Source organism: Diadema antillarum, unplaced genomic scaffold (genome assembly GCF_040938485.1).
Source record: "Diadema antillarum isolate AM-2024a unplaced genomic scaffold, OU_Dant_1.0 seq00001299_RagTag, whole genome shotgun sequence".
Lineage (NCBI taxonomy): Eukaryota > Metazoa > Echinodermata > Echinoidea > Diadematoida > Diadematidae > Diadema > Diadema antillarum.
The window spans coordinates 1103355-1117738 of NW_027272077.1; the positions used below are offsets into that span (position 1 = coordinate 1103355).

The 14384-nt window shown below is 36.5% G+C and overlaps 1 pseudogene; it reads left to right on the plus strand.

Moving 5' to 3' along the window:
* Positions 1-6173, plus strand: part of LOC139708087 (scavenger receptor cysteine-rich domain-containing protein DMBT1-like) — a 30511-nt pseudogene extending 24338 nt beyond the window's left edge.
* Positions 6174-14384: the final 8211 nt, after the last annotated feature.

Sequence of the window (14384 nt, forward strand, 5' to 3'; positions counted from 1 at the left end):
TTTGATATAACGTTGTTCTTACTTTTGGCATGTGAAAATTCTCCTCGTTTCTAGTATGGTATGAATGAATATGGCAATTTAAAGTCAAATAATGCAGCAGTAATTTGGTAAAAGCTTTCTATGACATACAAACATATGATTACCTAAAATATGTTTATTTCTATTATGCAACGTTAAAATCTTTTAGATATGAAAGATTAGTGAAGTGAGGGCTAAATAAGTTTAATAGTTAATAACCCTGATTGCACGTTTCTGAAGTTTAAAAGGTCTGTCTCATTATATATTTGAAGAGTTTGTTTGCAAAAACCGATAAGTCCATATTTGCCAATATTTGCCAATATTTGCCAATATTTGTCATTAAAGTTCAAGAAAAATAAAGAGAATAATAAGAAAATGTTTGCTTCTTTTGACCATAACTTCAAAAATGTACCTTTATATGTAGTGACCAATATATCATTTAAAAGGTATTATTTTGTACTTTATGACAGGGACCGTACTTCAAAATCTTCAAAAATGGACTTATCGGTTTTTGCAAACAAACCCTTCATTCAGATTGCAGCACAACCACAGAGTGAAAGACGCAAAGACCATATTTTACAAAGCATGCAATAATTGCATTGTATATCATTTTAAGAACAACGGTTGTTATTAGAGATTTAAGTCGACCAAGTATCCCAATATTTTTTGTTTGAGTCTTATTGCGTATGATATCTATGTGATTTTTCAAAATCAATCAATTATCAATTGAAGACCTGAATATAAGTAATAAGCTTTCATTGAATATTGATAGGACATATTTTATACACTTTTATACGTTTCAATCCCAACCCACCCTTCCTCAAAGTATTTTTATTGATGATATAAACATTGCTGAGAAACATTCAACCAAGTTCCTAGGTGTGACCCTAGATAGCAATCTAACGTGGAATACTCATGTTCAGAATATTACAACAGCAATATCTAAAGCAACTGGTGTTTTAAGAAGAATGAAATACTTAATTAATGATGAAACTTTAATCATGTTATATAACAGCTTATTTTTACAATATGTAATGTACTGCAATAGTATATGGGGCAACTGTAGCAAAACTAAATTGAACACAATTTTTCTTCTCCAGAAAAAGGCTCTTCGTATATGCACACATTCGATTTTTTTTTGGCTCACACTGATCCCTTATTTTATCGCCTAAAAACTTTGAAGGCCCATGATATACATCTACACCTAACTGCCATATTACTATACAAACACACTCGAAATTTATTACCATTTTTTCATAATACCCTAGTAACCAATGACCATATTCACTCATACCCTACCCGTCGTTCCCATGATTTTCATTTAAGTAATCCGAAGCTTTTACTTGCTCAAAAGTCGATTAGACATCAAGGTCTGGATATATACATGGAACACTCTTCCTGAGGAGTTGAAACAGTGTGCCTCCTTGTTTTCATTTAAAGCAAACTTAAAGAAGCACATTTTATTACAGTATACTTCAAATACGAACTAAAAACAAATAAATTATATGACTAATGTTGGTCTCCCGATAGCAACAGCGCATATCGTCCCCTCTTCCTGCAAACCAATTCTATTATTCTAAATTCCAGCCTATCTGCCCTTGTGCACCTTCAAGCACATGCACGCATATTCACCACCACCACCATCACACACCAGAGTTTATTTTCCCCTGCTATCTTCGCAGCAGAATTTGTATTGTTACGAATCTAGTACGTCCCTATCTTTTCCTCGGGCCGGCCATCTTTACTAGCAATGCTTATAATGGCGGCCCTCTGCATAATCGTTTCTTAACTATAAATGTTATTCTTATCACTGCTGCATAGACATGCATGCTGTATATTATATCTTTTTCTTTTCGTTGTTTATGCAAGTCAAAAGACTGTGTTAAATCTATTGTATATGTTTCCTACATGTTCATGATTATGTACTTATATATATCGTAGTTTATGCAAGTCAAACGACTCTGCGTTGAATTTACTTTGTATATTTCCTGCATCTTCATGATTATCTAACTTACGTATAATGATTTGCAGACAATAAAGTATCTATCAAAAAAAAAAAAATGTAAGAACGACCCAAGTCCAATTTTTGGCCAAATTCAGTTTGGCATGGGAAATTGTAGCTTATGCAAGGACTGATCTTGTGTATAAATGATAAAGCCTAATTAACCCCGGAAGTGCCTAAAATGAATGAGCCTTATATGAATGTAAAAATGAAGGACTTGGGTCATTCTAACATTCATATTATAGCGCCCTCTCTCGTCCTTCTCTCATTTCTACAGCAGAATATCATGTATATGATTCAAAGAACGACCCGAGTCCATATGATTCAAAGAACGACCCAAGTCCATTACACAAAATGGCCTCTCCACAATTAATGTAAATGTGAATTGTCATAATAATATATGTTCTAATTTGTATATACAATTTTGCCTTCCCATCACAGTTAAATACAATATTATTGGACAAATAAAAAAGATATGAAATTTTTTAAAGTTTACTCGAAATGGTCTTCCATGGACTTGGGTCGTTCTTATATTCAGATACTCAATTGTGATTCCTAAAAATTGCAAAGATACGTCATGTTTAATTTCAGATCCCGAAAAATTGCAAAGATACGTCATGTTTAATTTCAGATCCAAAAGAGGAAAAAATGTTAGGCTATACCCACGCAGGTGGAGAAATTTAACTTTACATCAATACAATAACTCCATGATCCTTACCGAAAAAAAAAATAAAAAATGTAATACAGTATAACTCATGTTGGGATGCTACTTGTATAGAAACGGACATGAGAGCATATACTAGGATCTTTTCAGGTGTGTAAAAAGTCAAAATCCCCATGACAACCGCAATGGGGACAACGTATGTATAAACGCATATCTATTCACGATTTGTGCCCAAATATCAAACCTAATTTTGATTGTCAATCGCTATTTAAGCACTCTCTAAAAAACGAAATGAGTCCAAAAAATGAAAGTAATTTGATGCTAAAACAGAACCACCTTTTTTAAGAAAGTGAAAACGCTCTCCTTAATCAAATTTGCACTTCAAACACATACATTGCAATGTAGTACGAAAATTGTTATTCTTTCAGATACACTGTCACCCTTTATTATCCCAGCCGAGTTTGCCCGAAATGCATTCACAATAAAGCTGAAAAAACTGGTCACCGCGATATCTAAAGCTTTTGTTTGTCTCTTTGTTTCACAATTTCTCCCTTTTGATGAGAGCAGTCATAATCACGATTGAGTGTATAACGTTCATCTAAATAACACGAGCTATACCATGTCATATCTTTGGATCATGCAGTCCAGTAATACTGTTGTTTGTGTTCATTTCTCACTCTCTGTTTTTAGTTGGAGTTCCATTGCATTTGCTTTTTCCCCGTTGGATTTTTCATTTGAGAAAAAAAAAAATATAATCATGAATGACATGCATATCATACGAGGAGAAATACAGTAATAGCAATAATCATTATACTTTTTCATTGATATTTTCTCTTTCCACTGGCGATGAAAATTATCAATGTGCCACTGTATCATTACGATGTACGACAGTGCAGTTGAAAATATTAAACTGCGTTATGTTACGGGTTTATATGCAGTGTACATTTATATCTAATAATGTTGTTTTATTTTGGTATTGATTGGTAACGGGCATCCCAGTAGGTGGTAAAAAAAAGTAAGATTATCAGGATCCCATTTATACAGAAGCAAGACAATCCCTGTAATATTGGAATTCACAGAATTAGATAACAATATTCAACGAAATAATTGTTGAGTGTACAGGTGCATTATTGGGACTTCTGCTTTAGAACGCTGGCAGCTTTTAATCCCCTGTTTTTGATATATAAGCATAGAACAAAATACATCATGACCAATTACTTTTTTAGATAGATCTCTATTCAGCAATTACATTTTCTATTTTGCTTTTCTATTTCGTCCTTTTAACAGTTCCCAATCTTTGAAGTAGTATTTTTCTGGACCATCAGAGGTATTCAAGGTAAGTACAATAATTTCATCTCTTCACTGCCGTTTTCTAGGAAACAGTGCGACAGAGATATTATCTAATAAAGTGTAAAACTGCAAGCGTTTAATTCAAGGGCATCGCAATAGTACGTTTGCAGGTCAGAACACAAACAAACACAGGCACCCACACATACACACACACAGAACAAACAGATTATAATTACGTCGGTTTGCGTGTTTTGATTAGAATGCTAAATCCTGTGAAACGTTGGAAGTCAACACATGATCTGGTTAGCCATTGTGCTTTAGTGAGTCTCTGGTATTGCGTGTGTGTGTGTGTGTGTGTGTGTGTGTGTGAATATTATATTCATACAGTGTAGCGTTAACATGAATATACAGCCTGAAATTATTTCAGATTCATCGTCCAGTGATTAAGTTTGGATACCTGAAGTTAGATCCTTAAGAAGATCCTATGAAGAGGCGACGTCAACTTTTCTTGTGGTTATAAGTTTGCTGTCGTTTCTCACTGTGCGTGTATGCGTGCGCGCGTGTGTGTCTTCTGCCTGGATATCTTAAATTTCTCCCTCCCTGTATGAAATACTATGACACAATCACAGAGTCATGTACGACCCATGGTCATGTCAAAATGGTCAACGCCCCCAGACGTCAAAAGGTCACTGCAGTGGATATCGATAATTGATCCGAGACATTCGATTAGTATACTTAAAAAAAGGCAAATAGAGACCGATATTCTGACATTATCAAGTTCAAAGTAAGGGAACATTTCGAATTATGACGCTTCTCCAACACTGTGTTTACGCCCAATGGGCATGTCTACATGCAAAGTTCACTGCCGATTTAAAAAAAAAATCAACCAAATAAGAGGATCAACTTTTGGTTGCTTTTTCTTTGGTCTTCGAGATTTCAAATTAAATGAATCTTCCATGAATTTTGTTTTATCATTATTATCATTATCATTTATTTCTATTCACATGGTGGATAGCCCTTTCAGCACAAAACTGATTTTCAAAGGGGTCCACATAAAAAATACAATACAAGTACAAATTACATAAATAACTATACCAAAAAAAAATACGAATAAATGAACTCAACATAATAAATACACGCTTACTTGCTCACTTCAAAAGCATGGAAAGTGTCCCTAGATAAATTGAATTCTCTGCCAGAGTATTCAAATGATCATTCATGATATGAATACTAATCAATGTATATAATAACTACAAAAGATATGTATATTTAAAATGCAGCCTCAAAACAAATCGTGTCTTCTAATATTCTGCTTAAAAATACAGATTGTATCACTCAATCGAATATCATACGTTAGATTATTTAATAACATTGCACTAGAATATTAAAAAAAAATCTGTTCCGTTTAAAATTTGTATTTGGTTTTGGCAAAAATATACTACATAATGTATTTCGAAGAGAGTATTGTGGAGTTTGCATGCATATTCGATTGGCAAAGTATTAAGGCGCAGTGCATGTGATGGACACCTTCAAACAGAAGAATACGATTCATTTTTTCCATCTCCTTTGAAGAGGTTCGATTCCTGACTGGTTGTATAATTCATCACTTCGTGCAAATATATCAGTATTTAGAATAACAATTATCGAAGCTCTTTTCTGTACAATGAAAAGCATATTCAGATGGGACTTGTTAGCATTGGTCCATACAGAAGAATAACCAAAATGAGATTTAATAATCGTGTGATATAACTTTTTTTTTTGTCAAAATGAGAATTCCAAAATGATTTTGCTTTGCGAAGAAATTAGATAAACTCATAACAACCTTGCTACGGATGTAATCAATATGATATTTTCAATTTTAAGTAGACACTATGGTATCGGAGGCCAGAAACATGCATGACATGATCACTTGTTAGTCCCATGCTCGCATACTACCACCTTGTTTCGAGTATATGCCATAAAAAAAACCATGTTACACATTTTAACTCTGACATATTTCATCATATAGGATCAATTGCAATACCAGATGTCTGTCCCGGAATGTCGAAGATCATTTGTCCGAGCCAATACCACAAGCCCAGCGGAAAGCACTTCCAACTTCTCCCGAAGCGCGTACCGGCGGGGCACCGTGTAAGACAGCTGCCAGAAGAAGAGCAAAGCGGTCAGATGATGTACTGCGCGAGACCTGGTGAGCCTTGACTTTAGAACCCACCACGCCCGTATAAGATGTATAAGCCCACATAGCCGATTTAGATAATGGAACCTGAGAAAATAGTCTCCTACACTGAAAATCTGGTTCCCTTAAATCATACAGACGACTGGACTTACACGCTCGCTGCAACTGAAGAATAAAGTAATCTTTCCCCTTACAGTGTCCAGCTTCTTTATAAAAGCTTAAAGCTTAAGATAGTAGGCCCTATCTTACAAAGTACACCAAACGCCTGTCTACACATCTGTAGCACAGTCGTAAAATTTTTGCAAAATACAATTGTACAGTATGAAAAATATATCGTTATATTTAAGAATGAATAAAAATGTTTGATTTGATTTTATCTATGATTTCGTAATAATTCAGATTTTCTTGTTTTTGTACCTTTAACTTATGATTAAACCATTGTCTTTCAGCCTGTCTAAACACACCCTGCCGTAATAACGGAACATGCATTGAGACGATCGATGGGTATGAATGCCAGTGTGGGCTCGGATTCGTCGGGAAGAATTGCAATTCAAGTAAAAAGATATATCATTTGATTTTTTAGTTCGGATATGCTCGTTTATGTCATCATTAGGGAGCTTTAGATTTTGACGCGCGGACGAGTGCGCTGGACGTTCTCCTCTCCCCTGCGCCGTGTAGAAAAGTAGCTTTAGATTACGCTGGGACGCAACGTATAAAAAATAAAATCGCGCCTCCATATGATCGGTGCATGAAGTATTTCTCTACGTTGCAAACTGTGCGGACGTGAAAATTGTAGCACAGTACGCGTACTGAAAAACTCAGGCGACGCAAGCTAAAAATAGATCGACTTGACGCGCGCTTCTGCGCACGCTCAGAACATGTTTTTTTTTTCCCTCTGAACGTCCGCGCGTCTAAAATCTAAAGCTCCCTATTATCTTCTAAGGTTTTTCTTACCCCCCCCCCCTCTCTCTCCCTCTCTGATATCAGAGACTCCAACTCTCCCGATTTCGACAGGAGATCTCCCGCCGAAAACCCATTTTTGCAAAATCTCCCGTTCTCCCGCTTGAGAGTTAATTTCTCCCTCCCTGGCTCTGTGTCTCCCGTTGGAAAGGATTTCTTACTTATTGCTATCGTATGTTGAAGAAATAAGCCTTATATAGCACGAGAGAGCATCTAGAACTCTAGGAACTTCGCGCTTCGCACACATCAACTTGGGTCTCCCGTTTGCAAGGGGTTTCAGGCGGCAGAATCTCCAGATCAGAATGTGCTTTGGGTTGGATTCTCTGTGATATTTATAGTTATATATGTGTGTGCGTGGTGTGTGTGTGTGTGTGTATGTCTAATCGTTGATTAGGCCTACACAAATACGAATGTAATCATCCTAGTGTGCTGACAATATTTTACGTACGATTTTCCATATTATGGCAAATCGTACGTCACAAAGCGTGCGTTACGTAATGAATGGTATTCATTTATCATTTCTGATCTTATCATTTTCTAATTTCCTATTTTATCTTATGTTTTTACTTTCACTGTTCATGTTACACAATCTTTGACGTGACACACATCTCTTTATCTATTCTCATGTATACAGATGTCGATGAATGCAAAAGCCAGCCTTGTCAAAACGGTGCGACGTGTATGGACGGAGTGAATCGATATATCTGCGCATGCGTGCGTGGATATGAAGGCACTTACTGTGAAACAGGTAAACAGTTTAAAACAAACACAAGTTACAGAAACAACAACACACAAACAGTAATGTAAGTCAAAGACAACTCTCTCTATGGATTTTGTTTTTCAAACCAATTTCTATACCTGTGTAGGTCTACTGTTTGTGTGAAGTGAGAATACAGGTGTAGTGGCTGTGTTTTAATGTCCATGAGCCGTTAATGTACCTGGCCCTGTATCATTTACGGTAATAATGATTTTATAATTCCAACTTCCTGTCAAGCGGCAGCCAAGGGCGTTCATTTCGTAACCAACGTTTTTGCTGATAGCCAGAATTACGCGATTAAAGTCCGTCCCTAGGGTCTGCAGGTGCATTTAATCTGTCAGAAAGCAGCACCCGATAATTTGCTCGTACTAGTATTTGTTCAACTCGTATGCAAACCTGCTCGAGACTTGCATACGTAATAAGCTGCGGAAGGGGATTTTGTCCTTGGGCTTTCGGGAACAAAAATACACCTTGTAATCACAAATTTGATATCAAATTCAAGGAAAATATGTAAGCTATCGTCACATGTTACTCAAATTATTGTAAATAAAAAATATCTTAGCGTAATTTGAGCTTGAAAAATTATGAAAAAAAGTAATTCGTGTAGTACACGTTCAAGACGTCAAAAGAATACCAAATTCACCTTGCGTCGCAGTGAAAATGCATTATTTGGTAGTCCATCTCTTAATCTGTGTATCCATGTAAATATCTTGACAATTTGTTACTTAATCTGGTCAGGAACCAGTAAAATATACATCGATGTCAGTGCTGGTCAAGCTTGAAACCGTGCAATCTCAAGAGTAAGCTCTCTCATTGGACAGCGCTTGCATTCAGCGCTTGCATTACGTCATTACGCTGCTACGGTTTCATGCCACGTGCGTGCATAGCGCATGCTTGCATACAGGCATGCGTGTAGTTCTGTGCTTCGTACAGAAGCTAGAAGATAAAAGCTTGGTACAGCGCGAGCCAGTCGCCGAAATTACACTCTTTCGCGCCACTGTACACTTTGTGTGGAGCAAAAACTAGTATAAACTAGTATTTAAATCATGCTTTTGCTCCTTGACTCCAATATATGATGAGCATCTAAGTTTCCTCTCTACGAAAAAGCCAAAATCAGTGTAATCCGGTCAGGAACCAAAAACGAACTTTAGACGACAAAATCTTCCGTGAAAAGCAGGTAAAATCTAAGCAAATTCAACTGATTATATCGTCATGATAAGAACCGATATTATACGCAAATTTTGTATCAAAAATAAAGATCAAAATCTGGAAAATAACTTACCGTGACTTGTAGGCATGATGAATGTATGTGCAAGTCGCTACACTGTGAAAACCATAGCCCCGTCAAACTCTCGCAAAATCTCGCACGTACGTGACACCTTCCGAACGCAAAGATCGTCAACGAGATTCTGAATAAATCTTGCCGGATCGGCTCATTAGTATACGTGCTGCGGCAGCGGTCTGACTGTAATTGTTTGCATGGGTCAGAGATGGGTGAATTAATTTTTGCATCCAATCTAGAGGTCAGAGAACATTGTGAATGTAACCATGGCATGGAATTTGCCAATTCGATGGTTAGCCCACGTTATGAGTTCACCAGGAGATCTGATCAAGGCCTTCTCATATAGTAGTGCGAAAGTCTCTTTAACAATTTTGTACTGGCTGTTATGCCGGGAACTGTAGCATATCGCTGTACTGAACTTTTTCTTCCCGTTGGGAAGATAAGGACGTAGTGAAAGTGATATTTGGTGTCTCAACTTCGACATACTGTATTTTTCTTTTGCGGGGTTTATAATCATTTGTACTGCTTTTATCCTATGTCAGGACAGAAAAAGTATTTTGTGTTACTCCTATGATAATTCTTGTTGACAATCTCATGATGGTAGGCAGTACGTTATGTAGGTAGAAGAGAAGGTGTTATATTCGACGTTTATGCCCTGAAATAAACGTCAAAGATTGCTATGATTCTAGATTGAAATTATTTTGATTTGGTGAATTCAATTACGACTATCAAACAATGTTTTTCTCCGTAAAATCCCAAAATATTCTGACCTCAGTCAATAGATCTTCACATTTTTGATACAAGGGATTTTGGTGAAATTATGTCATTTTTCTATGATTAATATGAAGCTGTAAAGATGATTCTACCGACAGTTAGAATACGAAAACGAGCAATTAGTCCTCTCTCTCTCGCTCCCTCTCTCTCTCTCTCTTTCTCTCTCTATGTTTATTCATATATATTTATCTATCTTTTGCGTTTTTAGTAAAAAAAACTTGCTACCGCATCATTTTGTGTTGTCATATTTCAATATGTCGTGTGATCTTTCCCTTCCCTTTTATATACGACTCTCACTTTTAATATTACCGTCTCTCATTTTACAAAGTCCAATTGTGTAGGGTCGCCAGTTTTTGACATGGCATGGGAGGCGCTGGTCTAGGACACTAAGTTTGCCTTTTTTCGCCACCATTTTTTTAAAGTTTTATTTTTGTATCTTTTTGATGAGATGCTAAACGTATAATGATGATAATCAGTGTGATTATTATGACGTCAAATTTTAGTAATTGTTGGTGATTTTTTTTAATCATATCTTATTCTTAGCTATAATGGTAACACCGCAATATTCATATTACTTTTAGAAATCTTGGAGTGTGCCAGCAACCCATGTCAACATGGAGGAACTTGTCATGAAGCCATTAACATGTACACCTGTTCATGTCTGCCTGGATATGAGGGCTTACAGTGCCAAACAGGTAAGAATCTAATTTTTGCACCACCGGCGGGGACCATCTTAACAAAGGCACGCAATAAAAAAAAAAAAAAAAATCCTGGTGCATCGTAGAACAAGACATGCACACTTAACTTTATTCGATTGTTAAAGAGAACTCCAGACCAGTAAAAAGCTAGTTGGAAAAGAAAGAGTACCATTTTCTTCTAAACACAACAGTGAAATTTTCATCAAAATCGGGTAACGATATTGTTAAAGTTCTGAATTATAAAAAGCTGAGTTTTTGTTTTCACACAAACAGTTCATGAACAGAGTATAAATATAGAAGTACCGAGTTGATAATGTCATTGTCTTGCAATATTTGCCATGTAGTTTGTACATAAATTCCTAAAAGTTTTGTTCATTTATGGTTAAGCAAAAAAAAACCAAAAAAAACCCTGATTTTTCGTCATTCATTTGGACAACATTGAGGTGATGATATCATAAGCTCCTCATTTGCATGTTTATATAAACTGTCTGGGTGCTATTTTGCAAAAACCCTTTAATCCTTGAATGTCATACCACTTCCTACATTAAAGTCCGATTTTCTATTTTTGTTTTTACTGTTGTGCTTATTGGACCTTACTATGTTTGTTTCTAAGCCCAGCTTTAACTGGCCTTAAAGTCTTCTTTACTAGCATCAGTGTGATCCTCTATCGATTCAAGGGCATCACAAAATAGTGAACGTGCAACTAACCTTTAAAGCATCTTGCCGTTCTATACAATCACAATATCATCTGCAGAGATTCTGTATTGAATTCTGTTAGACACTGTTGCAGAATAGACAATAATGACACATCTCGGACAGTCACAAGATTCCCGGGCGTACATTTTTCCGTAATGATACGACGAGGCACAGAGTGTATCGACCTCAAGGACAACCAATAAGATAATAACGTAACTGTATTTGCAACGGTTTTGTTACTCTGCCGAAGATATGTAAAATCAACATTTTGAGCAAGTCATTTAAAACAACTGGATATTTTCAATATGATTATCCTGCATTATGAAATGTTTCTCTTTTTTTTTCTCTCTCAATCTCTTTCCAATTTTATCTCTATGTATCATTCTGCCTTTTTGCATATTGTAAAGCCTTGTTTGATTACTATGTAACTGGACCCCATGGAAGACCAGTGGTGCCATGGCAGCACCGCTGAATATGGGCTTTCCAGCCGTTTTAAACTGTATATATTTTGTACATGTTTTTAACGGAAATAAATACCTACCTACCTACCTACCTACCTCTTTGAATCATTCAATTTTTTGCTATGCTGTGAATGTGTTTTCACAATATGTTCTTTCTTTGTATTGGGTATTCCTCGTTTACGTAAGACTCCTCCGTGTTTCGAGAGGCACAAGTGAGATCAACCATCACTTCCCTGAGCATATTTTAGCATGTTGCTTTTGATGCTGCTGTTAGCAGCTATACTATTCAGAAAGTATATCTAAGTTTCGTTCAACGCGAATATCCTTAAAGATAATAAAAAGTTTTGGTACCTCAAAAGTTTCCTTGAATTTCCTTGTCTTAGTTTGTGTTTCAGGTTAAAGTGCCTTTCATATAACTAATACTGTGAGACTTACTCGCCCCAAAGTGCTCTCATGTCTTCATGCAATTAACTGCGACCAGCAGCCCCATACGCATAGCGACCAGCAGTCCCATACGCATAGCGTAATCGGGCTTCGCATTGTAGCATTCAGGATCATGACAAATTTAGTATCGCAGGATAAATGTCAACTTAAAATCCCAAAAATTCTTCAATTTGAAGACTTACCAATTAAGGTGAAGTATTGAAAACAGGCTTCGGGCAACGTTTGGTTCTGCCTATAGTCCCTTTCTGTTCGAATTGATGACTGAATGTGACTTGGTCGAGAGGACCTTGGGAGAGCTACCATACACTGAATACTACAGCCAGTGCATGCGAAGACATCACATGCGCACAAATTTCAAATCCATCAACGGATAAGATGTTTGTGTGCGCATGCGCTGGCCGTAGTAGTCAGTGTAGTAGCTCTCCCAAGGTCCTCTCGACCGAGTCACATTCAGTCATCAATTCGAAAAGAAAGGGACTATTGGCAGAACCAAACGTTGTTCGAAGCCTGTTTTCAATACTTCAACTTAATTGGTAAGTCTTCAAATCGAAGAAATTTTTGGATTTTAAGTTGCCATTTACCCGCGATACTAATTCTGTCATGATCCTGAATGCTACAATGCGAAGCCCCATTACGCTATGCGTATGGGGCTGCTGATCGCAGTCAGTGGTTTCGTACAATATTTATCGACGCCGTACGGCGACGGCTCTGGTACGAAACCATTATTGCATGATTACTAAGACATGAGAGCACTTTGGGGCGAGTAATTCTCACAGACAACGTACTTTAACGTGAAACACAAACCAAGACAAGGAAATTCAGGGAAACTTTTGAGGTACCAGCACTTTTTATTATCTTTAACGTATTGCCTTGTTCTGTCTCACGCTACAGATACAGACGAGTGTGCGAGCAACCCGTGTCAAAATGGCGGATCGTGTTCAGACGAGATCAATCGGTATTCATGCACGTGTGTTCCTGGTTTCCGAGGGACGCACTGTGAAATAGGTAATTACATTAAACATATATGAGCTTCTTTGTAGTTGAGCACTTCCAGCCACTACAGTTAACATGAATGCAAGATCAAAGTTTATTGCAAAACATTTTTGAGGGGAGAACAAGAAAAGGGCTGATAACGTTTCTGATTTTTCCCTTATGGCATCGTAACATATGCAAAATATATAGAATACATTCGAATGTATGACAGTCACGTGTGCGTTTAAATAAATGCTATAGACTTTATCTAGATGGGGTTTCAGGCTTATTATATATAAATATATATATATATATATATATATATATATATATATACCCCACGAGCACGTAATCACACCCAATCATGTAATCTTTGTTTTCTATTGTTCAATCGTTTCCATTGTGTCATCCTATTTTTTTTTCCTTCCAGATATCAACGAATGCAGTAGTTACCCTTGCTATCGTGGAGTGTGTGAAGACCGTATTAATCAATATTACTGCGACTGTACAGGAACGGGTTACGAAGGAGGAAGATGTAACATAGGTACAGTACTGCAGACACATTTGAAGTTTTGTCATTACGCTGTGTTGGTGCTAGTAATAAGCATTGGTTGGCATTATTGGTGGAATTTAGAAAGAAATCTATGTAATGATAATCACTGATATTGTTTTTGTAAGTGTTAATTTGTTTGTTGTATTGTATTTTAAAGCGAGTTGGTTTGAGTTGTTTCAGTTTATCGCAGGCTGACATGGATGGAGGGGTTTCAGACTGTGAACGTAGCAACATATAAAGTTTCTGGAGTTTTTAACATCATGAAGATTGAGTCGGTTTTATGCCACGTTTTTTATACGATTGTTCTGTTCAGTTAGACTTCGCTGGCATGTTCGATTATTCATTTATCTGTCATGTACTATTTCGTGTCTTTCTCTCTCTACGTATATATTGTATTTGTTATGTTTCGTCATTTATATGTAAAAATGCCGCACTGAATTCACTGTAATGTTTCTTTTTTATTGGACGATTAAAATGAATTGAATTGAATCTAATTGAATTGAATTAAACTGAATTGGATTGAAATGCATCAAATTGAATTGAATTGAATTCAAATGAGACCAGACTATCATGCCCCAAATGTATCAAGATGTGTTTGGTCCCACAGTATCACATTTAGCGATGACATTACTTAAAA